This window comes from Bufo gargarizans, chromosome 10 (assembly GCF_014858855.1).
Source record: "Bufo gargarizans isolate SCDJY-AF-19 chromosome 10, ASM1485885v1, whole genome shotgun sequence".
Taxonomy (NCBI): domain Eukaryota; kingdom Metazoa; phylum Chordata; class Amphibia; order Anura; family Bufonidae; genus Bufo; species Bufo gargarizans.
In genome coordinates this window covers 36,065,219-36,091,090 of record NC_058089.1, presented here as the reverse complement: position 1 = coordinate 36,091,090, position 25,872 = coordinate 36,065,219, and the positions used below count along the sequence as shown (strand labels likewise).

Genomic DNA, 25,872 nt, shown 5'->3' with positions numbered 1-25,872 from the left:
GGGTGACAGGTTCCCTTTAATGTTCCCCTTTTCCCTGCAGCTTGGCCAGTGAGACCCCTGTTCCTCCGTGTCCAGAAGGAACAGGCCGTCTTACCCTGACTCCTAGTCCAGGGACCGGTCGGAGGGTGAGTTAGGGATCCGAGGTTCCTGAGCATAGGTCCTCCTACCTTAAAGGTCGGCCCATGCAGCTAGGAGTTAGGGTCAGGTTGGGACGCTTTAGGAGGTGACCTGCTCCCTAATCCTGTCGTCCTGGCCGAGCAGCCTAACATCATGTGGCATCGCACGGCTGAGGATTTTCCCCGTCCTCAGCCGTGACACAGGGGTGATGCCATTACCATGAATTGTGGACAGTACAAGGACATCCCTCTTGTCCTTATATCTGACCAGCAACAGGTTTTCACTGGTAAGGGCACGGGTTTCACCCCTGGGGATAGGTACCTGGAGGGGGTGGGCAGGGAGGCCGCATTGATTTTTCTGCACTGTCCCACAAGCGGACGTGGATCTGGCGGTGAGGGACTGGAACAAGGGGATACTAGTATAAAAGTTATCCAGGTACAGGTGATAACCTTTATCTAGCAGTGGGTGCATAAGGTCCCACACAAGTTTCCCGCTAACACCCAGAGTGGGGGGACATTCTGGGGGTTGAATACGGGAATCTCGCCCCTCGTACACACAAAACTTGTAAGTGTACCCTGAGGTACTCTCACAAAGTTTGTACAGCTTCACGCCATACCTCGCCCGCTTAGAGGGAACATACTGACGGAAAATGAGTCTCTCTTTGAACTCAATGAGAGACTCATCAACCGCGACCTCTCTTCCAGGTACATAGGCCTGTACAAATTTGGCCCCAAAGTGATCGATGACCGGCCTGATTTTGTACAGGCGGTCATAGGCAGGATCACCTTGAATAATGCAGGCATTTCCGGACAGCCTCAAACCGGGTACGTGCCTGACTCCTCACTCCAGTAATGCCTGACACTAGGTTTCTTGACTGGGGCCATGTGCAGCACGAGGCCCCAAAATGTCCTCATCTCGGCTGCACTGACCAGGGTCCAGTCATCGGGCCTAGCCAAAAAGGAGCCCGAGTGTTGAGCAACAAACTCCACCATTAGATTTACCAGTTGGTCACTGAAAAAAAGACTAAAAAAGTCATATTCAGTGAAGCCCACTGTGGAAATCTGGATTCCTGGTTGGCCTACAAAATCAGGAATTGCGAGCTCAAAGTTCTCTGGGGTACACCAGACAAGTCCAGCTGCAGGGGGCTCAGGTGGGCCGGAAAACTAGTACGAGCCCCAGAGCTGCTCGTACTAGGCTGGGCCACAGGGTCCCTAGCATGGGGGTCCCCTCGATCCGCCTGGCGGTGTGTCCGCCGCTTTGGGGGCTCATCATCGCTTGATGATGAGGAGGATGTGGATGACAAATCGCTCTTGGGTACCCCAGACAAGTTCACCGGCAGGGGGCTCCGGTGGATTTAACTGGTGGGCCGGAAAACTAGTACAAGCCCCAGAGCTACTCGCACAGGGTCCATAGCATGGCGGTCCCCTTGCTCCGCCTGGATGATGAGGAGGACGCGGATGACAACAGGAAAGTGGGGTCATCCTCATCCTCGCTAGGACTCTCGGATTAATTGGCCCCAGGTGCCTGCTAAAGAGGTTAAAAAATAATCGCAATTTTTTTTTATGTTTTTCTTTTAAATATTCAACCCCCAACAATAATACATGTTAATCAACAAGTCCCCATGTACCCCCAAAAATGATACCAATGAAAGCTCCATTCTTGTTCCACAGAAAACATGCCCTCATACAACATAAAAATTATGGAGTTCTGGTTCTTGGAATGCAGCGACCCAACGAGACGTGCTATTATTGTGAAAAAGTAGTAAAAAAAGAAACTACACAAGTTTGGTAACACCACAAGCGTACTGACCCATAGAATAACCGACGCTAGTTATGCCACTCAGTGAACATTGTAAAAATAAGGTGCTAAAACAATGGTGGAACTGATTTTTTCCCACTACCACCCTAAAAGAGGTAATACAAATTACATTTTATGTACCCCAAAATGGTGTCACCAAAATATACAATTTGCTCCGCAAGAAACAAAAAAGGATTCTACCTTTAGAGGCAACTATTACTGAAGCAAGGAGGTTATCTGTACTGTGACATCACATTGCAAATAAACACTTGATCACTGGAAACAGGATGTCCTATCTCACTGCTGAGCTCAAATTTCCATGAAGCCGGTACAGCACTGGATAACACATACATAGATAGCTAAGGCTACATTCATAGTTGCATCATACCAGTACATTTAAAGAGTTACTGCACTTTTTTTGTTATGTGATGGGGAAGTCATTATTATTTATGCAATATACTATTTTAGGTGATTTTTGTTCCTTTTTACAAGGTAAAATAAAACTGTCTCTGAAGTCCCTAATCTGTCTTTAGCGCAGTACTGAAGGCTGAAGATCGTCCTGGCTCACTCTAACACAGGGGTAGGCAACCTCTGGCACTCCAGGTGTTGTGAAACTACAACTCCCAGCATGCACACTTGCTCTGCTCTTCTCCTAACTCCCATAGAAATCAATGGAGCATGCTGGGAATTGTAGTTTCACAACAGCTGGAGTGCCGAAGGTTGCTGACCCCTGCAAACATGTAGTGCCGCCATGCTGCTGCCCTCCTATATGGTGATATAAGTGACCTTATATACTGCCCTGTCTGCATGACCTCTACACTGTCAGTAGTAAGTGCTGATCTCAAATGAATGCTCTATATGGCCGCCACGCTCACCAAATAATGGGAAATTCGGGAGAAAGGGCAGTCAGTGCTCATCATTGAAGTATGGAAGGTGATTAGAAATGGTTCTACGGTATATAGGGACAGTTATACATACTGTATATTTATATGACGGTCCCTATATTCTCTGGATTTAGAGTTACAGGACAATCCGCTATTTAAAGTGTTGTCTCCTGGGTGCCATTGTGCAGTATTGTATGAATTCATGCGTTTTATTATTGGTGTCATGGAGTTTGTCACCAAGTGATGGCAGTAGTTAGAGGAAAGTGTATGGTGAACATTTTACTGATCATTAAAGGGGTTGTCTCACTTCAGCAAGTGACATTGATCATGTAGACAAAGTTAATACAAGGCACTCACTAATGTATTGTGATTGTCCATATTGTCTCCTTTGCTGGCTTCATTCATTTTTCCATCACATTATACACTGCTCGTATTCAGGGGTTATGACCTCCCTGAAATCCAGCAGCGGTGGCCGTGCTTGCACACTATCGGAAAAAATGTTGGCCTCTCTGGTGATGGGACTTATTCCTATAATGTGCAAGCACGGCCACCGCTGCTGGATTGCAAAGTGGTCGTAACCCCTTGAAACAAGCAGTTTATAATGTGATAGAAAAACAAATGAAGCCAGCAAAGGAGGCAATATGGACAATCACAATACATTAGTAAGTGGCTTGCATTAACTCTGTCTACATGATAAATGCCTTAGCTGAGGCAAGACAACTCCTTTAATATTCCAGATTCTACTTTCTCACCAATTACCTACTTCCAGTAATAACTCACTTTTTTATTATTTTTTTATCTGATAATTTTTATGGTTTTTATGCACGTCATAAAGAAAAGTATTGTACAATAAGGCTACATCAAGAAGCAGGTCTTAACATATGCAAAAGGACATGTAAACCGGATACATATTCCAAATACTTGCATCCCCCCCACCATCAACCCTCCATTTCAGTATCAGCTGTACTCTTACCCCACACTATTGCTAGTCTGCATATACACCTGCCATGGGTCCCATAATTTCCTGTATTACTTAAAGGGGTTGTCTAGTTTCAGAGCTGAACTCGGACATATCCTCTTATTTCCTCACTCAGCCCCCCTGACATGAGTATCGAAGTTTTTCATGCTCCGATGCTCTCCCTTTCTCTGCACTGTATCGCGCAGGCCAAGGGCTTTTTGTTTACATTTGTACACCACTAGGCGGAGGCTTCCACCTAGCAGTGTTCCCGGTGAGGTCATCGGCACTGCTGGGCAGGCTTTAGCGCTGACCTAGCCATTCTACAGGCTAGGACAGTACTAAAGCCCGCCCATTAGTGGTGGTGACATCACCGGGCTCACTGCTAGGCGGAAGCCTCCGCCTATCTTACCCATGCAGAGCCCGGTACGTCACTGGATCTCCAGAAAAAGCCCTTGCCCTGCGTGATACAGCGCAGGGCAAAGGAGAGCATCAGAGCATTAAATGCTCCAATGCTCATATCAGAGGGGCTGAGTGGGGAAAGAAGGGGATATGTCCGGGTTCATCCCTTTAATAATTTTTTTACGGCACTAACCCAAACAGGTGCTGCAACTTAGCTTTAAAGGACATGGCCTTCAGGAGTGGTGGAGTTGTCATTAACAGTGTGTCTAGCATTTTTAATCCTGACTATCAAGGGGACAATATATGACTGTAACTTGACTCTGGTTTATTTTGTTACCATTCAGTTATGGAGGGGTGTGAGAGTTTTTTTTTATTCTGTAGTAGGTTGGAATCCGTAATCTAGAAAGATTTTACCTATAATAAAAGGGAAGGCACTGCTGAGATTCGAACTCAGGATCTCCTGTTTACTAGACAGGCGCTTTAACCAACTAAGCCACAGCACCAACCACATAGGCACAACCTAGACTATCAGCAGATATTAATGAGTTTGTTCAAGTGCTACTGATAGCGCTTACTTCACATGTCTGGATCAACATGTCTGCAGAACCAGTACACAGCTAAAAAAATTAGGGCCTAAAAAGGGGCATACTGTCAGCAGCCATCTCACGACTTGAAAACATGAAATTTAAAGAGCATCTGTCTGCTGATAGTCCCCGATGTTTTATGGTATCTAGAAGGCTAGTTTTACACTACCGTCATGAGCTGTTTGGATCAAGCATTGCCAGATGGTACCACAATGCCTGCTGGCCCCATGGACCACAAAGAGCAGGCCACTACCTGGCAAATATTCAGCTGGACAAAAACGCACTGGCCAAATACCGGCATATTTTCCAGGTAGGGGCCAACTCTCGGCCGGACCCCATTATAGTCAATGGTGCCGGCAGGCATTGCAGTAACATCCAGCAATGCCTGATCCAGAGAGCTCCGGCAGGCTGTTCTCTGCCGGAACACATAACATCAGAGGGAGTCTGTCACCAACCTGACTGGTTTTAAACCAATCACATAGTTCAGTGGGACACAAAGACATGACACAGATGGTACCGTTGTTTGTTTTTCAGATCATCCAAATCGCCCAAAAAGTTATGATATGCTAATGAGCCGTCGCAAGTGCCCAGGGGTGGAGAGTTTGCTGAAAGTGCCCGAATGGCTTATAGGGGCTATATGATGTCACAGAGCCACAGGGCTGGCCAGAGTTTACTGAGGGGCGGAGTCAGGCGCGAATGAGGCGGAGGAACTTGGGCACTTTCAGCAAACTCTCCGCCCCTGGGCACTTGCGACGGCTCATTAGCATATGATACAAACTACTTTTTGGCCGATTTGGATGATCTGAAAAACGAAACAAAGGTACCATCTGTGTCATGTCCTTGTGTCCCACTGAACTATGTGATCGGTTTAAAACCGATCAGGTTGGTGACAGACTCCCTTTAAGATGGCCTGCTAAAGAGGAGTTAGTACATGTACTCATTTTTGAATGAGTCTGAGCAAAGGAAGACTGTATACCTGAAGTCCCTCAGGAAATGTGTAGCATGGAATCCTAAAGTTGGAAGGGGCTTTTAGTTGATTTGAATGTCCCCTTTGATTCCCATTTAGCATGGCCTACTAATGATGCCCAAATACATTCCAAGAGCTATAACTTTTTGATTTTTCCACAAAGTTGGAAGAGAGTGTTTTTTGAGAGATGAGTTATAATTTAATGTTTGATTCATGGGGAAAAAACTGCAATCGTTATGATTGCAGTGGTACCACATATCTATGTTTTACTAGTTCTTGGAGGGACCATACAAGTCAATACTGTACATTAAAATCCAATTCACTTTCCCTTTTCTACTGAATTTGACCCAGACCACTATTACAACTTCTCCTGACAACTGCAGAGTTTGCTGCTCTGGTATCTTTTAGCTCCTGACTTCTGAATTCACAGCACAAGCCTCCCATCCTTTAATGCTGCCATCCTACTGATACCGCATATCTGCTCTGTCCCAGGTGCCCCCGCGTTAATTTACCTACCAAGCTGTTCAATGCCCCTAAATACTGCACTATTGAAACTGCATAATGATGATAGGTAAAGATGAGACCCTGAACCAGACCTTAAAAGGATTCTGTCACCTCGTTTTAGGGTATAGAGATGCGGACATGCACGGCTAGATCGCCGCTAGCATGTCCACAATATACCTGTCCTCCGCATCTCCGCCTGCGTCCTCCGCATCTCCTCCTTTCTTCACAGTTAGATTGCCGTATCTGATCTGTGTGGGTCCGACATCCCGGGCCCCCGCTGATCAGCTGTTTGAGAAGGCACTGGCACTGTGAGCAACGCAGCCTTTTCTGTGCTCAGCAAGCACAGCACCGTACATTGTATAGTGGCTGTGCTTGTATTCACTTCTATGGGGCTGAGCTACATTTAGGCCAGGTAACTAATTAACATGTCGTCACCAGGCCTAGGGAAAGCTGCGAGAAGGCCTTCTCGAACAGCAGATTGGTGGGGTTCCCGGGTGTCGGACACCCACCGATCAGGTATTGATGACCTATCCAGAGGATAGGTCATCAGTATTTAAGTCTCAGAAAACCCCTTTAAGACCACAGATCACACCTCTAAATTATTTCAGACTCCCAGACGCCTAGATTAATTAATCTTAATCCAGACCCCAAAAATAGTCAGACTCCAGACCAGAAACCTAAATGAATCAGACCCCTGACCAGACCCTAAATTAATTCAAACTAAGATGGCGATCTCCAACAGTCCCATAGACTTTGAATGGAGCAGTAGCATGCATGCTCGACCATTGCTTCTTTCAAATGCCTCCCCACTGTGGTTGAGCCGTAAGGAGAAATCGGGAGCTTAGCATCTGCCTTCTAGGGATCGGTAGGGGTCTCTGCAATGAGACATAGGTGATAAATAGGGATTGTGGGGATACCACTTTAATCAGGCCAGACACCTAAATTAATCAGACCTTAAACATAAGGTTAGACCCTAATATGAATAAGGCTTTAGAACAGACTTCAGACACCTAAATTCTCATATCTTAGACCAGAAATGAAAAAAATATTCAGACCCTGGGTCAGACTCTGTTCACTCCATGGCCCTCTTTTGCTCCAGGTCCCACAAGCAACACATTGGGTCCTGACACTGTCAGGAGAGCATCAGAACCCATTGCAGCGAGCGGCACTTGTGACAGAAGACGGCAGGTGAGCAGTTAGTTGTTGCAGAAGTACTCACTGCTCCATGGCCTAATCTAGGTCTGAGCCTGTGCCATTGTATTCAACTACATCTGTGCCCTTAGGACCTGGATATAAATGAAACTGGTGTTCGCTGCTCACCCTGCTGCACCAGTGTCTCAGGTGCAGGTCTTTTTCAAGAGAGCCCTGCCAGCCACAATAAGCACCATCACACGCCTGGCTCTACAGGCTAAGCCGAGTGCCATATATGTGGAAACACTGGCATACATAGAGATTTTGAAAGAGCGCGCCTCATTTTTTTTTGGTCAGATCAGTAAAAAATCTATCCAAATCTCAGTATGTTCCTGCACAAAACTGGAGACATATAGAAGTACAAGTAGAGGGCTCATGCACCTTTATGGTAGTCCAAAGGGTCACAGAAGGTTGTGAATTTTCACAAAAATACGAAAAATAAACTGACATACTGTGGATTTAACCCCTTGCAGACTGGGCCTATTTCTATTTTGGATTTCCGCTCCCCACGTTCCAATAGCCATAACTTTTTTATTTTTCCGTTCACATAGTTATATGAGGGCTTATTTTTTGCGGTACAAGATGCATTTATTGTATTAGAAAACAGGAAAAAAAATCTTTGTGTGGCAATTTTCAGTCCACAGTGCGGGCATAGAGCCCTTACGTTGGTGTGAATGAGCCCTAATAGGGATCTATTAGGGTGAATAGGATTTTTACACTCTCCATTCTGAACTGTGCCTTGTGGATAGCTCAGTATGGAGAAAGCCATGACAGGCCTGGATCGCTTCAGCAGCGTCCAGGCTGCCATGGCAACCGATCGGAGCCCTCACTGCGGGGGCTCTGATCGGAATTAAGAGGGAGCCGCATCCCTCGGCCTTCACTTACAGGTGCCACAATCAGCGTTGATCGCAGGACCTGAGGTGTTAAATGACATAGGCAGCGCGATCGCCGCTTCCTGTCAGTGCGGGTGGGTGCTGGCTATATGATACAGCCGGCACCGGCCATGTATGGAGCAGGCCCGCTATATATATATACGGTGCTATGGGTTAAGGGGTTAAAATCAAATCTGATGCAGCAAATCCATAGCGACTGTGTCCGACTCCTTATTTCAGATTTCATCCTCTCCCTTGCAAAGAGTGAAATCTGCAGTATAAATTGACATGCTGCAGATTTAAAGGGGTTTTTACAAAACTTTTATACTGATGACTATCGTCCAGGACCCCTGTTGATCAGCCTTTTTGCAGCTAAGGATAGTTTCACACTTGCGGCAGGACGGATCCGACAGGCTGTTCACCATGTCGGATCCGTCCTGCGGCTATTTCGCCGTGCCCGCGGACCGCCGCTCCGTCCCCATTGATTATAATGGGGACGGGGCGGAGCTCCGGCGCAGCACGGCGGTGCACGGAGAAAGCCGCCGGACTAAAAAGCCTGACATGCAGTAATTTTAGGCTACTTTCACACTAGCGTTCGTCGGTCCGCTCGTGAGCTCCGTTTGAAGGAGCTCACGAGCGGACCCGAACGCAGCCGTCCAGCCCTGATGCAGTCTGAATGGAGCGGATCCGCTCAGACTGCATCAGTCTGGCGGCGTTCAGCCTCCGCTCCGCTCGCCTCCGCACGGACAGGCGGACAGCTAAACGCTGCTTGCAGCGTTCGGGTGTCCGCCTGGCCGTGCGGATCCGCCCAGACTTACAATGTAAGTCAATGGGGACGGATCCGTTTGAAGATGCCACAATATGGCTCAATCTTCAGGCGGATCCGTCCCCCATTGACTTTACATTGAAAGTCTGGACGGATCCGTACGAGGCTATTTTCACACTTAGCTGTTATATGCTAAAAACAATGCAGACGGATCCGTTCTGAACGGAGCCTCCGTCTGCATTATTATGATCGGATCCGTTCAGAACGGATCCGATCGAACGCTAGTGTGAAAGTAGCCTTAGTCCGGCGGCCTTTCTCCGTGCACCGCCGGAGCTCCGCCCCCGTCCCCATTATAGTCAATGGGGACGGAGCGGCGGTCCGGCGAAATAGCCGCAGGACGGATCCGACATGGTGAACAGCCTGTCGGATCCGTCCTGCCGCAAGTGTGAAAGTAGCCTTAGCCTGGACCTGTGATGGCTAACCTCCAGCACTCCAGCTGTGGCAAAACTACAGCTCCCAAGATGTACACTTGCTTGGCTGTTTTCAGAACTCCACACAAATGAAAGGAGTATGCTGGGAGTCGTAGTGTCACCACAGCTGGAGTGCTGGAGGTTAGCCATAGCTGGCCTAGACAATGTCACGTTCATCGATCACATGGCCTAGAGGCAGCTCAGCCCCATTGAAGTGAATGGGGCTGAGCTGTGATACTAAGTACAGCCGCTATACAATGTACCGCGCTGTGCTTGGCGAGCTGAGTGTCGGTGCCTTCTCAAATAGCCGACGGTGGGGGTTCTTGGTGTCGGACCCCCACCGATCAGATACTGATGACCTATCCAGAGGTCATCAATATATAAGTTTCAGAAAAATTCTTTACAGTCCACACCAAAAGTCAGTTGAAGCTACATGCACACGAACGTTGCTTGTTTTCAAGTCTGTTCCGTTTTTTACATGCACACGAACGGAAGGGCTCTGTGCCCGTGCTGTGGGCCGCATACGGCAGTTCCGCAATACACAGGTCACCATCCGTGTGCATTCTGCATCACGGATGTGGACCTATTCACTTGAATGGGTCCGCAAATCCAGAGATGCGGTGTGGAACGGAACCCCATGGAAGCAATACGGAATGCTTCTGTGGTGTTCCGCAAAAAGATAGAACTATTTAAGTGAATGGGTGTGTGATCCGTATGTGTATGTTTTTTTTTTTATTGCGGATAGGATGCGGACCCATTCATTTCAATGGGTCCCCAAAAAATGCGGACAGCGTGTGCTGTCCGCATCAGTATGTCCGTTACGTAGCCTCGCAAAAAAATTGGACATGTCCTGTTCTTGTTTGTTTTAGGCATTGTTACAATGGACCTGCAAAAAAAAAAAAAAACAACGGAAGGCATCCTTTTTTTTGCAGATCAGCAATTTGCGGACTGCAAAACACATACGGTCGTGTGCATGTAGCCTTATGCTGATTTCTTATAATCGCACCCACTGTAAAATGGTGTGGATTTGCCACATGCAAATCTGCAGTGTATCCACTGTGTGAATATGTCCTTAGGGTGCTTTTACACGTTGCGGTCATGGGGAAGGGTTTTATGATGCATTTATTTAGCCACGCAACTCGATAGGCTGCAGCTGAACGAGATACGCACCCGAAAACTGCAGCAATTTATGATAAAGCCATGTGCGGCTGTGCCATGTGGCACACTATCGGCCCACAACCACTATATGTAATAGCATCTTAAGGCTTCATACCTTAACCCTTTCCCGCATCTGGAATTTACTGTACATCCAGGTGGCGCCTGCTCGTGAGGTGATGTATCACACAGCAGACACCTAGGGCCTCATTTATCAAAACTGTCTCCAACAGTAAAATTGTCTTAGTTGCCCATAGCAACCAATCAGAGCTCACATTTCATTTTCTAAAGGGCCCTGAGAAAATGAAAGCTGAGCTCTGATTGGTTGCTATGGGCAACTAAGACAGAGATGCTCTTAGGCAGTTAGATAAATGGCGTCCCTAGAGATTGGCCATAACACAGACATTTATCCTCTCTGATGCCGGGGTCAACTCGACCACATGGGAGCGCTGTGCTCATACCGCTCACATACAACTTATCCATGGCATGTCTGTGGTCTCAGCCAGGTGAAGAGAAGTGGGAGGGGCAAGAAGGCACAAACTCGTCCTCAGCTGAATCGATGGTAAAAGATATAGACAGACAAGTCGTCTGTCTACCCCTTCGTCTCGCAAATCACCGTCGACCATTGGTCAGCTCAGCTGAATGCAAGGGACCAATCAGGAAGCTCCTCCAATCCGCCAATCACTGCCTTATTTTTTTTCACAGCCGTTTTGTATTTGCTGACAGGACGACCAATAGGCGTTACAGAAAATAGCGCGGGCGCCAAAGCGGTCACGTGGAGGCGGGCGACCCGGACAGTAGTGAGGTCGGAGCTGACTGCAGACCCTGCTTGTATTGTGTAGGCGGAGCGGAGCTGCAGGAGATCGTGGCATCCCCCTTCCTTCTCCATCCTGTGGTCACATCAGGGGGGAAGGGTTCATAATGGGTGTCCCAGCAGCAGCTCTGTCAGAGGGACAGGAGGGGGGAGGAGTATGCAGAGAGGTCCTGTCCTGTGTTGTGTATATGTGTAAGGTATGATTGTGTGTTAGGGTACTTTCACACTTGCGTTGTTGGATCTGGTGTTCCGTTAGATTTCCCTACCTCGTGAGATATCCCTACCCTCGCCACTTCTGGCTGCCACGGACTTGACATGAGGAGGTGTGCCGCGCAGGCGCACAACGGCGGGGTAGGGAAATTCCACAGCAGAGTTAGCCGACACTGCATGCGCCGGGAGCCTCACCAGGTGGTTAGGGTAGGGAAAAATGATGGGCCAGTGCTCTTTCCCTACTCTAACCGCTGGTGAGGCTCCCAGCGCATGTGCAGTGTCGGCCGGTGTCCAGCTGAGAACATCCATCCGATCACCACACCTGCGCACTGGCCCTGTAATTTTTCCCTACCCTAACCGCTGGTGAGTCAATGGGGACGGAGCGGCGGCCAGCGAATAGCGGAAGGACGGATGCGACAGGGTGAACAGCCTGTCGGGTCCATCCGGCCGCAAGTGTGAAAGTAGCCTTAGCTAGCTGATTTCACACTGCCTATAACATAGTCCTGACACGTCAGACGACCGCTGCGCCCAGTTGCCGTGTTGCATCCATGTACATGTCGGTGACCTCCTAGCGAATCTGACCTGAACTGACTGCTCTTTGTGAGGACAGCACAATAGACCTCCGGACAGATAGGATCTCACGGTATCATAAATCACTACAGTTAGTTCAGATCAGAGGAGCCACCCTTGGCCCGGGAGACACACTAATCATGTGCATGTGGCCTACCTCTGTATAATTGGAGACACATAGGGGTACAGCAAGAACCTGTTGATTTTAGTAAGCGTTGCCCACAGTAACATTCAAAGGGGTTGTCTGGGTTCAGAGCTGAACCCGGAAATATCCCCTTCTTCACCCAGTCAGCCTTTCTGAGATGAAGCATTTCATGCTCATGCAAAGCAAGGGCTTTTATGTTTACACTTTTAAGCCTCCGCCTAGCAGTTTTGCCGATGATGTCACCGGCACTAATTGGCGGGATTTAGAGCTGCTCTAGCCTTTTTACAGGTTAGGGCAGTACTAAAGCTGTCCACTAGTGCCGGTGACTTCATTGGGCTAACTGCTAGGCGGAAGCCTCGGTCTAGCAGAGACCCAATACGTCACTGGTAGTGTCGAGCGAACTTGTGTTTTAAGTTCTGAGTCCAAAGTTCGGGTTATCGAAGAATCCCGTTATGGATTCCGCTACCACGGACCATAACGTAATTTGGAATCCATGACAGGATTCTTCGATAACCCAAACCCGAGCATTGGACGCAGAACTTAAAACACAAGTTCGCTCAACACTAGTCACTGGATCTACAGAAAAAGCCCTTGCCCTGTGTAATTGAGCATCAGTGTATGAAATGCTCAGAGTATGAAATGCTCTGATGCTCACCTCAGAGGGGCTGCCTGGGTGAAGAAGGGGATACCGTATGTCCAGGCTCAGCTCTGAACCCGGACAACCCCTTTAAGTTCAGCTTTCATTTTTTAGACCAGTTTTGAGTGAAACCATTGGATGCATTGATTGTGATGGGCACTTGCTCTTTATTTCATTAAAACAGTTCTCGTGCACAAAGTTGTGCTGTGCATATTTCCAGGACTACTCAATAGCAGAAGCAAACGGCTAAAACATAGGTCTGATTTCGTTGAGCTCTGTAGACACACCCAGTTTAATGCAATTTTTTTTTTTATCTTTAAGGTGGCATAGACATGAGATACCTATCACCTGAATGACCATTCTTGAACGGTTCTCAGGCCTGATTCCTCTCAGGAACAACATATCTGTCAGGAGAAGCCATTAGGTAAAATCTAAGCTATTCTGTCTATGTCTTGTCTGTCTTCTGGCATGTAGGACCCCTCAGCATCCAAGCCCCATAGGCTGTGTAGATGTGGAAGAGGAGGACAAGATGATAAGGACCCTTGTGGAAAATCGGTAGTGGCTTCTGAAGTACGTGGATTAAAATTCTCCTTTTAAAGGATTGTCCGGCAAGGAAGAATTTTGAAAAGAGCTCAGAATGGGTTGAAAATTTTAAAAGAAACAATACCTCACACCTGGTCCCCCACAGATACCTCCTCTTTAGGCTACATGCACACGACAGTTGTTTTTTTGCGCGTCTGGATGCGGCATCGTTTTTTTTTTTTTTTGGAGGATCAGTTTTTTCCCACAGATCCCTTGTAATAAATGCCTATCCCTGTCCGCAAATGTCAAAAAAGTAGGAAATGCACTATTTTTTTTGCTGAAGGGAAACACAGACAACGGACGCGGAACACAAACGGATAAACGATCAGCATTTTTTTTTACTGACCCATTGAAATGAATGGGTCTCCATCCTAGCCGCAAAAAAAAATGGAACGGAGGCCGAGAAAAACTGTCATGTGCATGAGCCCTTACTCTGTGTGGCATGGTCACATACAGACGTGGACAAAATTGTTGGTACCCTTTGGTCAATGAAAGAAAAAGTCACAATGGTCACAGAAATAACTTTAATCTGACAAAAGTAATAATAAATTAAAATTCTATAAATGTTAACCAATGAAAGTCAGACATTGTTTTTCAACCATGCTTCAACAGAATTATGTAAAAAAATAAACTCATGAAACAGGCATGGACAAAAATGATGGTACCCCTAGAAAACACAGAACATAATGTGACCAAAGGGACATGTTAATTCAAGGTGTGTCCACTAATTAGCATCACAGGTGTCTACAACCTTGTAATCAGCCATTGGGCCTATATATATGGCTCCAGGTAATCACTGTGTTGTTTGGTGATATGGTGTGTACCACACTCGACATGGACCAGAGGAAGCAAAGGAAAGAGCTGTCTCAAGAGATCAGAAAGAAAATTATAGACAAGCATGTTAAAGGTAAAGGCTATAAGACCATCTCCAAGCAACTAGATGTTCCTGTGAGTACAGTTGCACATATTATTCATAAGTTTAAGATCCATGGGACTGTAGCCAACCTCCCTGGACGTGGCCGCAGGAGGAAAATTGATGACAAATCTAAGAGACGGATAATCCGAATGGTAACAAAAGAGCCTAGAAAGACTTCTAAAGAGATTCAAGGTGAACTTCATGCTCAAGGAACATCAGTGTCAGATCGCACCATCCGTCGTTGTTTGAGCCAAAGTGGACTACATGGGAGACGACCAAGGAGGACACCATTGTTGAAAACGAATCATAAAAAAGCAAGACTGGAATATGCCAAACTACATGTTGACAAGCCACAAAGCTTCTGGGAGAATGTCCTGTGGACAGATGAGACAAAAATCGAAGTTTTTGCCAAGGCACATCAGCTGTATGTTCACAGACGAAAAAATGAAGCATATCAAGAAAAGAACACTGTCCCTACTGTGAAACATGGAGGAGGCTCTGTTATGTTCTGGGGCTGCTTTGCTGCGTCTGGCACAGGGTGTCTTGAATCTGTGCAGGGTACAATGAAATCTCAAGACTATCAAGGAATTCTAGAGAGAAATGTACTAGCCAGTGTCAGAAAGCTTGGTCTCAGTCGCAGGTCATGGGTCTTGCAACAGGACAATGACCCAAAACACACCGCTAAAAACACCCAAGAATGGCTAAGAGGAAAAAATTGGACTATTCTAAAGTGGCCTTCTATGAGCCCTGACCTCAATCCTATTGAGCATCTTTGGAAGGAGCTGAAACATGCAGTCTGGAAAAGGCACCCTTCAAACCGGACACAACTGGAGCAGTTTGCTCATGAGGAGTGGGCCAAAATACCTGCTGAGAGGTGCAGATGTCTCATTGACAGTTACAGGAAGCGTTTGATTGCAGTGATTGCCTCAAAAGGTTGCGCAACAAAATATTAAGTTAGGGGTACCATCATTTTTGTCCATGCCTGTTTCATGAGTTTATTTTTTTACATAATTCTGTTGAAGCATGGTTGAAAAACAATGTCTGACTTTCATTGGTTAACATTTATAGAATTTTAATTTATTATTACTTTTGTCAGATTAAAGTTATTTCTGTGACCATTGTGACTTTTTCTTTCATTGACCAAAGGGTACCAACAATTTTGTCCACGTCTGTATGTACGGGTTGTATGCTTGACTGACCAGTTTACCCATGTAATGGCCGTCCAGCAGACAGGGCCCTTTATGAGGTCATCACCCTCGGCTGCTGAGTAGCTGTATGGTGACACGCTCAGGGTTCTATACAAAGGTTTTTTGTCCCGTACCGTATCTGTCAGTCTCCCGTTTGCACTTCACAACAGCTGTTTTTTTGCAGCCCACAAGGGGGAGACAACAGCTGACAAAATGGAAATTAACCCCTTCCCGTTATAAACTGTTTTCATATTTATTTTTTATTTATTTTTTTTACTCCCTGCTTTCCAAAAGTGCCTGTGTGACTAAATATTGATAGACCGGGCGTAATAAAAAAGTTGCAAAAAGGGGTTACGTGATTATATTCAACAAAGAAGCAGGGTGCGTTTAGTAAATGACTCCCATTGTTCCAAGCAGCAGAGTGCTGTTTAGACAGCACAAAAATGATGATTTAGGTGTTTGCATGAACGATTGTTTCACCCAATAAACAAGTGTTTCGCTCGTTCATCGAGTAATTGGCGGCACCTTTTCACGGGCAGATTATCGGGAACAAGCGATTCGTACGAACATTTGTTTCTGATAATCTGCCCAGCAATTGGGCAGTGTAAAAGGGCCTTAAGACTGCAATCCTATTATGCTTACGTTTTTCTGAGCGAGAGCGCTTGATTAGTTTGTCAGATCTCTAGCAAGAGGTGTGAGAAGCTCCTGGAAACCAAGAGACTGATTCTTCTAGCATCAGAAGTGCTTTGTTATCAGACTTATCTGAGGGTGCAGTCTCCATGTGTGTCAGTGTCTTCTTTGAGGTATGTGTGGGGGAGTGGAGTTGTTTTTTTTTTCTTTATTTAGGTTTAGCTTGCCTGAGGAGTGAGAGAGGATTCCTTTGTCTGACCTTATTGGTTGTTTACCTGATGTGGTAAAGAAAGCTGGTTATCTAGTGTCAGGTCCTAAAGGTGTTTATCCTGAGAATTTAACACTGATGACCTGTCGTAAGGATAGGTCATCAGTATCTGATCGGTGGGGGTCTGACATGTTTCCTCGTAGTAGCGCAGCGGCCTTCTTTAGCTTTTCCTAGGCCAACGATGACCCATTCTTTGGTCACTTGGCCTAAGCGCAGCTCAGCCCCATTGAAGTGAATGTACGGCGCTGAGCTTGGTAAGCTGCGAGAAGGCCTATCCTGAACATTGGTCATCAGTTATAAAGTTTTGGAAAACCCTTTTAAGGCACATTTACACGTGCTGACTGAGCAGGCCTTTACCAGGAAAGAAACTGTTCCTTCCCAATAATTGCCTGCTTGCAGTGGAGGTAAGAGCAGTATCTACATGCAGCAATCACCTTCACTGTATGGGGATGAGCGATGGTTTCTGCAATCACTCGTCCTCATACAGATTCATTGTTTCTGGGTGGCAGATCACTGTTTACACAGCACAATTTACTGCCCAGAAACAATGATTTAATGTGCTGCACGAATAATGAATTCACACGATGAGCGAGTGATCAATCAATCGTCAGGTGATCGGTGACACCTTTACACGGACCAATTATCAGGAACGAGGGTCTGTATGAACCTTCGTTCCCGACAATCAGCCCGTGTAAATCAACCTTTAGGAGTTGAGAGATCATCTGTTTCCATCAGATATGGTCCAAGCCACCCCACTGGAGAATGACTTGGGCTACATTTTTATAACCAATTAGAACCAAGTCTGTGGAGCTATTCACATCACCAGTGATTGGTGGCCGTCCAAAAAATAGGACATGTCCTATTTTTGGTTGTTTTCATTGAAATCAATGGGACCATTTTTAACGACCATAATACCTCATCCATTTGCATACATGGGAACATTAGCTCCTCACGGGATGCAGTAGGACCTGCGTTCCCAGTGTAATTATCTCACCACGATGGGAGCATCATGTCTTGCTGTCTCCAGTGAAGACAGATTGTCCTCACGCGTGCAAGTTGATGAGTTTTTTTTTTTTTTTTTTTCCGCACAAACAGAATGGGAATCGCTACAAGGGGGACATTATTCCAACTGGGGAGCACTAATAGGGGGATTATTCCTATTTATTCCATTGGGGAACACTAAGAGGGGGAAATATTCCTGCTGGTGAGCACAAAGGGGGCCATTAAACATACCGTGGGCACTAATGAGGGCTATTAATCATATTGGGGGCACTAATGAGGGCTATTAATCATATTGGGGGCACTAATGAGGGCTATTAATCATACTGGGGGCACTAATGAGGGCTATTAATCATACTGGGGGCACTAATAAGGGCCATTAATCATACTGGGGGCACTAATAAGGGCCATTAATCATACTGGGGAGCACTATGGGAGCCATTTAATGTCCAGGGAGCACTATGGGGGTGCATGTAGTATACTATGAGGGCGCTATAGGGGTTGGGATTAAAAAGGTAAAATAATTAAATTAATTCCTTTTTATTTTTCCATCAGGGTGTGCATCCATTTTCCTGCCATCTATCTTTAATGGCCGTTTTGCATCCGTTTTTTTTTACCTCAAATACTACATTAGAAAGCCAGAACGTGTGTCAGCAGCCTTTATGCCTCTCTATTGTTGATGGTTCCTAGTTGAACCAAAGAAACACACATTTACGGTTCATGCAGACGAATGTAAGCTCTCCGTGCCTGTGCTGCAGATTGCAAATAGTGGTCAGCAAAAGCATGGGCACTGGCTGTGTGCACTCCATTGTGCGGATGCGGACCCATTGACTTGAATGGTTCCGTGATCCGCAAGTTATGGAAAAAGATAGCACATGTCTTATCTTTTGCCGTGCAGAGGCATGGACCCAAAAACCCACAAACGCTTAGCAATCCTTCCGTGGACTTCTGTTCTGTGACTCCCCACAGCCAGTTCTCAATACGGGCATGGAACCCTTACGTTCGTCTGCATGAGCCCTTAGGCACAGTTTAGGACCCCACGGGTTGTGGGCTTCGAAACCAGACAAACCCCTTTGAGTATTCAGCAAAACTCTTTAAGGCTACTTTCACACCAGCGTTTTTGCTGGATCCATCATGAAAACGGATCCATCTCCATTGACTTCCATTGTGAGTCTTGCTCTGCAGCCCAGGACACCACACTCAAAAACGCTGCTTGCGTCATGGGAACGCAATGAAATGGAGCGGAATGCATTATCAGAAATGACTGAATTGTTGTCTGGCTGCAAATCTACTTGACAGATATGAATTTGGTTGCACAATGCTGCCACCTGGTGTGCATGTCGTGTAGTTTTAGGTTGTCTTATTTCAGGCATTGCTGCTTCTGCTCCGCATGGATTTCCTTGTGGCAGAAAGTGTATACTGAGTATTGCATGAGTATTGCAGAAAGTATTCAGACACATACTGTGCAGTTTTTCATAACAAGGGTGGTTTCCAAGGGAGGGGATGTAGCTCAGTGGTAGAGCGCACGCTTCGCATGTGTGAGGCCCCGGGTTCAATCCCCGGCATCTCCATGTTTGTTTTTTTATGTATTTTGTACATTAAATTGATCAGTAAACAATTAAGATTTTATAATGTTCTATAGAAACAAAGGATGCTGTTTTATGTGGTCATGTAGAAAATGCTTGTCGCACAGTGCTACAGATTGCGATAAACTGCTCGGAGAGTTTGTGTCAATCAGACTCGCTCAGAGTTTTGCTCTGGCAACTCTAGTTTGAAATGGATGAGTTGGCGTCGCAAAGCAATGGCGCTTTCCGGGCCTGCGCCAGTCCAGAAGTGGTGATGTGCCATACATTCAAGCACATGATCTGTGCGCTAATGTGCTATTAATTCCTTCATCACTGCTGAGGCCATTGCTTGGCTGTAGCAGACATGTTCCTGTATTCGACATGTCACCATTTCGGGTCTGGGGGGACACCAGAAGCAGGGTGAGAGCCGTGGCACTGGGACACAATGACAAAGGTTTTTTTTGCTTCTCTTTTTAGACACTTTCCAGAATCATGATACATTTTCTTCAGCATTAAAGGGATTCTGTCATCAGATTTGTGCCCTATAAGCTAAACATATGGCCATGTCGGTGCTAATCACATGAATCCTAAACTGGAGTCCGCAGCGCATCCAGCTGAGCCTAGTGCGCAAGCGCAGGATCAGGATCTGGCAGAGGGACGGGTGGATTGAGGAGGCGGCGCAGGGCACCAGACGGCGAGGGGTGCAGGCGGGCATCCTGGATTAACGCAAAACCCCTTGGGTACCTTAGGTAGTTGAGTGACAGCTTATAAAAACCTGTTTTTTGGGCTAATAGAGCCACAAGCAGGTTTAATAAGGGCAGTTTAGGATTCATGTGATTAGCACCGACATGGCCATATGTTTAGCTTATAGGACACAAATCTGATGACAGAACTTTAACCACCTCCCGACCGCTGTACGCATATATGCGTCCGGGAGGTGGTTGCTTTATTCCTCCTGGACGCATATACGCGTCTTCTCGCGAGACGCGAGATTTCCTGTGAACGCGCGCGCACAGGAACGGAAGGTAAGCGAGTGCATCTCCAGCCTGCCAGCGGCGATCGTTCGCTGGCAGGCTGGAGATCCGAATTTTTTAACCCCTAACAGGTATATTAGACGCTGTTTTCATAACAGCGTCTAATATACCTCCTACCTGGTCCTCTGGTGGTCCCTTTTGTTAGGATCGACCACCAGAGGCCTCAGGTAGGTCAGTACAGTCGCACCAAACACCACACTACACTACACTACACCCCCCCCCCCCCGTCACTTATTAACCCTTTATAAACCCCTGATCACCCATGATCACCCCATATAAACTCCCTGATCACCCCCCTGTCATTGATCACCGCCCTGTCATTGATCACCCCCCCTGTCAGGCTCCGTTCAGACGTCCGTATGATTTTTACGGATCCACGGATACATGGATCGGATCCGCAAAAAGCATACGGACGTCTGAATGGAGCCTTACAGGGGGGTGATCAATGACAGGCGGGTGATCACCTATATACACTCCCTGATCACCCCCTGTCATTGATCACCCCCCTGTAAGGCTCCATTCAGACGTCCGCATGTGTTTTGTGGATCCGATCCATGGATCCGTAAAAATCATGCGGACGTCTGAATGGAGCCTTACAGGGGGGTGATCAATGACAGGCGGGTGATCACCCATATACACTCCCTGATCACCCCCTGTCATTGATCACCCCCCTGTAAGGCTCCATTCAGACGTCCGCATGATTTTTACGGATACATGGATACATGGATCGGATCCACAAAACACATGCAGACGTCTGAATGGAGCCTTACAGGGGGGGTGATCAGTGACAGGGGGGTGATCACCCTTAAGGGGCACATATTCCAAAGTGCACCTTTCGGATTTCACCGGTCATTTTTTACACATTTTGATTGCAAAGTTCTTCTCACACATTTGGGCCCCTAAATTGCCAGGGCAGTATAACTACCCCACAAGTGACCCCATTTTGGAAAGAAGACACCCCAAGGTATTCTGTGAGGGGCATGGTGAGTTCCTAGAATTTTTTATTTTTTGTCGCAAGTTAGTGGAATATGAGACTTTGTAAGAAAAAAAAAAAAAAAAAAATCATCATCATTTTCCGCTAACTTGTGACAAAAAATAAAAAGTTCTATGAACTCACTATGCCCATCAGCGAATACCTTAGGGTGTCTACTTTCCGAAATGGGGTCATTTGTGGGGTTTTTCTACTGTTTGGGAATTGTAGAACCTCAGGAAACATGACAGGTGCTCAGAAAGTCAGAGCTGCTTCAAAAAGCAGAAATTCACATTTTTGTACCATAGTTTGTAAATGCTATAACTTTTACCCAAACCATTTTTTTTTTTGCCCAAACATTTTTATTTTTTTTATCAAAGACATGTAGAACAATAAATTTGGCGAAAAATTTATATATGGATGTCGTTTTTTTTGCAAAATTTTACAGCTGAAAGTGAAAAATGTCATTTTTTTGCAAAAAAATCATTACATTTTGATTAATAACAAAAAAAGTAAAAATGCCAGCAGCAATGAAATACCACCAAATGAAAGCTCTATTAGTGAGAAGAAAAGGAGGTAAAATTCATTTGTATGGTAAGTTGCATGACCGAGCGATAAACGGTGAAAGGAGTGTAATGCCGAAGTGTAAAAAGTGCTCTGGTCATGAAGGGGGTTTCACCTAGCGGGGCTGAAGTGGTTAAAGAGCCCCTTTACAGTTCAGCTTTAGCCACTCAAGGGCCTAGCTTTCAATCAAATCCTACCAATAGGACGAGGTGGCCGAGTGGTTAAGGCGATGGACTGCTAATCCATTGTGCTCTGCACGCGTGGGTTCGAATCCCATCCTCGTCGGAATATTTTTGTCAAGTTAATGAATGTTTTCTCTTTTGTGGACCAGTGAAGTGTTTATCTTATTGATCATGAATATCTAATATAGAAAGCTGAGTGTATGTATGTGTGTGTGTGTGTGTATGTCCACTAAAGGAATCCGCACCGTCGCATTTACAGTCACAAAATTTTGCACAGCTGCCTCCTGTGACTTGGGGAACGTCATAGACTGTGTTTTCAGTGTAAATTTTAACCCTGCACTTTTTAGTTATTTGCCCAAAAATACGGTTAGTAACCTAACCACCAAACTCCAGGAACCATTGTCTCCAGCAGCTGACCTCGTGGCGCAACGGTAGCGCGTCTGACTCCAGATCAGAAGGTTGCGTGTTCAAATCACGTCGGGGTCAAGATGTTTTATCACAGATTGTACTATTTACCAGAGTAAAAGATACTGTTAGGTTTCCCAGAAAGTCCTGTAATTCCTTGCTTTCCCTTGAGCCATCAGCATGCATATTCTTGCATTTTTTGAGTATGCCGAAGGTCCACTGATGAAATCCTTAGATATTATTTTTCTTTGGGGAAGGGGGGGTCTGGAGAGATAAGGGGCCAGGATTTAAGTTTCTCACACTTGCTGTCTTTCCCAGTATCATTAAGAGCATGGCAGCTGTCGTGGCCAGGATCACCGGGCATCGCAGTGTAGCGGTGATCCCATAGACTGAAAGAGAGTCACAATACAAGTTTCAAAATAACTGTTGAATTTTTTGTGTTTTTTTTTTGTGGTTCAGGGGTCAAAGTCGTGGCACACGTGTTTTGCGGATCTGCGACACACGGATACTGGCCGAGTGCAGGCCACCATTTATAATTTTTTTTTTTACTCCAGCAGAAATCTCCTATCCTTGTCTGCAAAACAGGACATGTAAATAGGACATGTATTTTTTTTATCTTTTTGCCCACGGTGGAAACCCAACATCTCTCTTAGGTGATAGAGGGATCACTGTTTGGATGGCAAAGTAATCTTGTACAGAATGTGACACCTGACCTCGTGGCGCAACGGTAGCGCGTCTGACTCCAGATCAGAAGGTTGCGTGTTCAAATCACGTCGGGGTCAGTGTTTTTTTTTTTACATTTATTACTCAGTGAAATACACTAACAGGCAGATGTATTATAATGCATTGCAAAGGGGATCAGACCCTCAAAAGTTGAAGTCTCAGAGTGGGACAGAAATAAAGTTTAAAAAAAAAAAAAGGAAAAAAGTGTTTTTAATAAAGTTTTAAGTAAAAAAAAAAAAAAAAAAGACCCCTTTCCCCTGATTTTATACAAAAAAAAGGAAAAAACACACATTAGGTATCACCGCGTCCATAAATATATCACATGATCCACCCCGTCCGTCACCCATCATGCTATGCGGTTGATAGCCTTAGTTTTGCAAAAAATGAGCCCCTACTTAAGACAATCTGTCAAAAATAGAAAAACTGAGTCTCAGACAATAGGGACACTAAAATATGTTGGTTTTTTTTTTTTTTGCTTCAAAGCTGCTATTGTGTTAAAGTGAAATAAATAAAAAAAACTGTAGACATATTAGGTATTGACGTGTCCGTAACAACCTGCTCTATAAAAATATCACATGACGCAACCCCTCAGGTGAACACCGTAAAATGAAAAAAATAAAAACAGTGCCAAAAAGCCATTATTTTTTTTGTTGCCTAACATCACAAAGTGCAAACCAAGCGATCAAAAAGGCATATGCCCCCCCATAATAGTAGCAATCAAACCGTCACCTCATCCCGCAAAAAATGAGACCGTAGGTAGGATCTAATTTTTGTAGACATATGGGGAATGTTAATTAATGAATATTTTATGAGGTATCACTTTCTGTTTTAAAAGCGGAGAAGGGGAAGGGCTGTGGCCACTGCGCCACCAATGATTATAATTTATAATTGTGGGGTTGGGGAGGGTTTATTATGCCACCAATGAAGATAACTAATTTATTATTTTAATTAAAGGCGGTGGGTGCCGGTGGCAGAAACACATACCTGGCATCCGGCCTCAATGACAAGGTGCTGCAAGCCACGGCAATTAACCCCTCAGGTGCCACAGAGCTCTATTAGGGTGAATAGGACAAGGGATTAAAAGATCCCAGCTTCTAGTTAATGGTTATTAAATAAAAAGTAAAAAAAATCATTTAAAAAAACCAAAATGCCAAAATATTAAGTTTAAATCGCTCCTTTTCCCAATTTTACATATAAAATATATAAACAATGAATAAATAAATATTATGTATCGCCATTCCTGAAAAAGTCCAAACTATTAAAAAATATCTCCTATGTAGTGAACACCATAACAGAGGGAAAACAAAATAAGAAATGCGTGATTCGACATTTTTTAGTTACCAAATATAGGATAGGACTGTTTGATGGGCTGGACATTCCATAAAATGTGGAATGCAAATGGATTTTTTGGTGTTTTATTTTTTTGCGAGTATCACAATACTTTTGATGGTATCCAAATCGAATCCAAATTTTGGTTATCGTGACAACCCTAGTCGCATGTGTGCCGCGACCACTGAATCGCAAAAAAAAATCTAACACTGTTGAATTTTTTAGTGATTCAGGGGTCACGGTCATGGCACACGTGCAACCCCATCCATTTCTATAGGATCACTGGTACACTGCGATGCCTTTGCGATCCTGGCCGCAACAGATATCACCGTAACCTAAAGCAGTTTAGGTAATTGGTAGGAACTAGTCAATTTCTGAGTTCCTAAAGCCCTTCTAAACAGTGGTTCGATGATGGTAAACCCTCCTTTCAGGGCTCATGCACATGGCCTTAAGTGTTTTGCGGATCTGCGAAACACGGATACCGGCCGAGTGCAGGCCACCATTTTTTATTTATTTTGAAGAGATGCAGTTTTTACTCCAGAAGAAATCTATAATTGTCTGCAAAACAGACAAGAATAGGACATGTATTTTATTATATTTTTTTTGTGGGGCTGCGGAATGGAAGTGCAGGTGCGGACTGCCCACGGTGGAAACCCAACATCTGCCTTATGTGATAGAGGGATCACTATTTGGATGACAAGTAATCTTGAGCAGACTGAGGTAACAGACCTCGTGGCGCAACGGTAGCGCGTCTGACTCCAGATCAGAAGGTTGCGTGTTCAAATCACGTCGGGGTCAAAATGTTTTTATCACAGATCGTACTGTTTACCGGAGTAAAGATACTGATTTCCCAGAGAGTCCTGTTATATTGAAGGAGAAAAGAAAATTCCTTCCTTGGAGCCAACAGCAGTAATGGGGCACTATATGGAATGCTTGCATTTTGTGAATGGATAAGAGATAGGCTCTCTTGGTATGCTGATGGTCCATTGGGGGAGGGGTCTGGGGTCTGGGAAGATCAGGGGCCTAGTTTATTTTTTATTTATTTTATTTATTTAATCAAAAAGCAATACATTACATTAAAAATAGAAGCAAAATGCTCCAAATGTTGTATACATTAATTAAAGCAGCTGCTACTTCACAAACCATATAGACCCTATATTTAACCAGACCTCTAATTTATTTCATGTTAGATGGTTAATTCTCTCAAAAGATTTCACTTTATTCACTAAGTTAATCCAGTTACTAATACGAGGGGGTTCTCTGGCCATCCGCACACTCGCAATAATCACTGTAGTGATGCATTTAGAATGGTGAATAGAGCGAGTAGAACCTTCTAACTTATTAAGAATTGCTACCTGTTGTAATGTAAATTCTTTTAAATACACATTTCCCATTAATAGCGTGAATTCAAGTGCTCTTACTACACCCAATAACTGTTTTTTAAGTCCCAAAGTGTGTACAGTATTCCGAGCAGCTTG

At 45.3% G+C, this 25,872-nt stretch overlaps 6 non-coding genes across 6 annotated transcripts; 5 read left to right on the top strand and 1 right to left on the bottom strand.

Annotated features, from left to right (window-relative positions):
- Positions 1-4,584: 4,584 nt before the first annotated feature.
- Positions 4,585-4,658, bottom strand: TRNAT-AGU. The gene has a single exon. It is a non-coding gene; the product is annotated as a tRNA-Thr (tRNA).
- A 14,463-nt stretch (positions 4,659-19,121) lies between these two features.
- Positions 19,122-19,193, top strand: TRNAA-CGC. Its single transcript has one exon. It is a non-coding gene; the product is annotated as a tRNA-Ala (tRNA).
- Positions 19,194-21,958: 2,765 nt separating this feature from the next.
- On the top strand, positions 21,959-22,040 carry TRNAS-GCU. Its single transcript has one exon. It is a non-coding gene; the product is annotated as a tRNA-Ser (tRNA).
- A 311-nt stretch (positions 22,041-22,351) lies between these two features.
- Positions 22,352-22,423, top strand: TRNAW-CCA. Its single transcript has one exon. It is a non-coding gene; the product is annotated as a tRNA-Trp (tRNA).
- Positions 22,424-23,052: 629 nt separating this feature from the next.
- Positions 23,053-23,124, top strand: TRNAW-CCA. Its single transcript has one exon. It is a non-coding gene; the product is annotated as a tRNA-Trp (tRNA).
- Positions 23,125-25,120: 1,996 nt separating this feature from the next.
- TRNAW-CCA lies at positions 25,121-25,192 on the top strand. Its single transcript has one exon. It is a non-coding gene; the product is annotated as a tRNA-Trp (tRNA).
- The last annotated feature ends 680 nt before the right edge of the window (positions 25,193-25,872 follow it).